We start from the raw sequence: 2,020 nt of genomic DNA, 5'->3' as shown, positions 1-2,020 counted from the left end.
ATATATATATATATATATATATATATATATATATATATATATATATACATAAATACATACACACACAGACTATTTTCAGAAAAGTAGAATATCATGGAAGAGTTGTTTAACTTCCATAATTCCATTCACAAAGTTTATCTTTAATAGATGATGATTCAGGGCCCACAATTTCAACGATTTCAAGTATTTCTTTGTTTATTTTTACATACCGGTAATTTGGGCTTCCAGCTCATGAAACCCACGAAAACAAGATTTAAAAAAAATTAGAACTCTGTGGAGAAATCAGCCCAAATGTTGCAGGGCATGAATGTTTTAAACTGAGTGTGACACACTAATCATCTACTAAACTCAAAGCACCTGCACAGGTTTCCCCAGGTGTCATTAAACTGCTTCAGTTTGGTTCAATATGAGGAAGACTGCAGACATAACTGTTCAGAAGACCATCACTGATGCCCTCCATAGGATGGGTAAACCACAACAGTTCATAGCTAAGGAGGTTGGCTGTTCACAGAGTGCATATCAAGCATATCAATGGAAAGTCTAGTGGAAGGGCAAAATGTGGCAGGAGAAGATGCACCAGCAAAAGAGATGACCGTGGGCTTTAGCAGATTATCAAACAGAGAAGATTCCAGAATCTGGCAGAGATCCAGAAAGAGTGGAATGATGCGGGAGTCACAGCTTCAAAAACCACCACATTCAGACACATCTGGGAGATGGACTACAACGGTCTGGTTCCTTTGTCCTCTTTTCCAATGAAAGTAAAGTGTGGCTTTTCATTCAGAAATCAAGTTCCAAGGGTTTGGAGGAAGAAGGTGAAGGATAGAACCCATACTGGTTGAGGTCCAGTGTGAAATATCCACAGTCAGTCATGATTTGGGTGCAATGTCCGGTGCAGGTGTTGGTAAACTCTGCTTTTTAAATCCAAGGTCACCGCAACAGTCTACCAGAATGTTTTAGATGACTTCATGATTCCTTCTGCTGAGGATCTGTATGGAGATGCAGATTTCATCTTCCAACAGGACCTGGTCCATGCCGCCAGAAGCACCAAAACCTGGTTTGATGCCCATGCCACAGTGCTTGACTGGCCAGCCAACTGGCCGGACCTAAATCCCATTGAGAATCTATGGGGTATTCTCAAGAGGAGAATGAGGAGCACCAGACTCAACAACAAAGAAGAGCTGACGGCAAACATCAAGAAAATCTGGGCTTCCATAACTCCCAGTCAATGCCACAGGCTGATTGTCTCAATGCCACGTGGCATCGAGGCAGAGATTAAGACAAAGGGATTCCCAGCCAAGTATTGAAGACTGACATATCGTTTTGAAAATACCATATTTTAATTAATTTGTTGTGATCCTCATTTATTTCTTTTTTTTTTCTGCAAAAACTGAGTAGTGTGGGTTGATGTCTTCACAGTATTCCACTCTTTTGAAATCCTGTTTTTGTGGGTTTCATGAGATGGAAGCCCATCCATCATCTTTACCCGCTTGTTCCATTTTGGGTCACGGGGGTCGCTGGTGCCCATGTCCAGCAATCACTGTGCGAGGGGCGGGGTACACCCTGGACGGGTCGCAAGTCCATCACAGGGACACACAGAGACAAACGAGACAAACAACCATTCACACTCTCACTCACACTTAGGGACAATTTAGAGTTACCAATCAGCCTAACATGCATGTTTTTGGTCTGTGGGAGGAAACCGGAGTACCCGGAGAAAACCCACGCATGCACGGAGAGAACATGCAAACTCCACCCAGAAAGGCCTCTGGACCGGGGTTTGAACCAGGGACCTGCTCGCTGAGAGGCAGCAGCTCTACCAGTTGCACCACCGTGCTGCCCGAGATGGAAGCCCAAATTATGTAAAAATAAACAAACAAATACTTGAAATCATTTAAATTTTGGGCCCTAAATCTATCATCTATTAAAAATTAACTTTTTGAATGAAATTATAGAAGTTAAACAACTTTCCATGATATTCTAATTTTTTGGAAAGGGTGTGTGTGTATATATATAGCTGTAT

The 2,020-nt window shown here is 42.0% G+C and overlaps 1 protein-coding gene across 1 annotated transcript in view; it reads left to right on the top strand.

Moving 5' to 3' along the window:
• Positions 1–2,020, top strand: part of LOC119413838 (selenocysteine insertion sequence-binding protein 2) — a 10,884-nt gene that overhangs the window by 6,711 nt on the left and 2,153 nt on the right. The window lies entirely within an intron of this gene.

The sequence above is a fragment of the Nematolebias whitei genome, chromosome 8 (genome assembly GCF_014905685.2).
Source record: "Nematolebias whitei isolate Nwh7 chromosome 8, NemWhi1, whole genome shotgun sequence".
Classification (NCBI taxonomy): Eukaryota; Metazoa; Chordata; class Actinopteri; order Cyprinodontiformes; family Rivulidae; genus Nematolebias; species Nematolebias whitei.
This window is presented reverse-complemented; position numbering and strand designations above follow the sequence as displayed.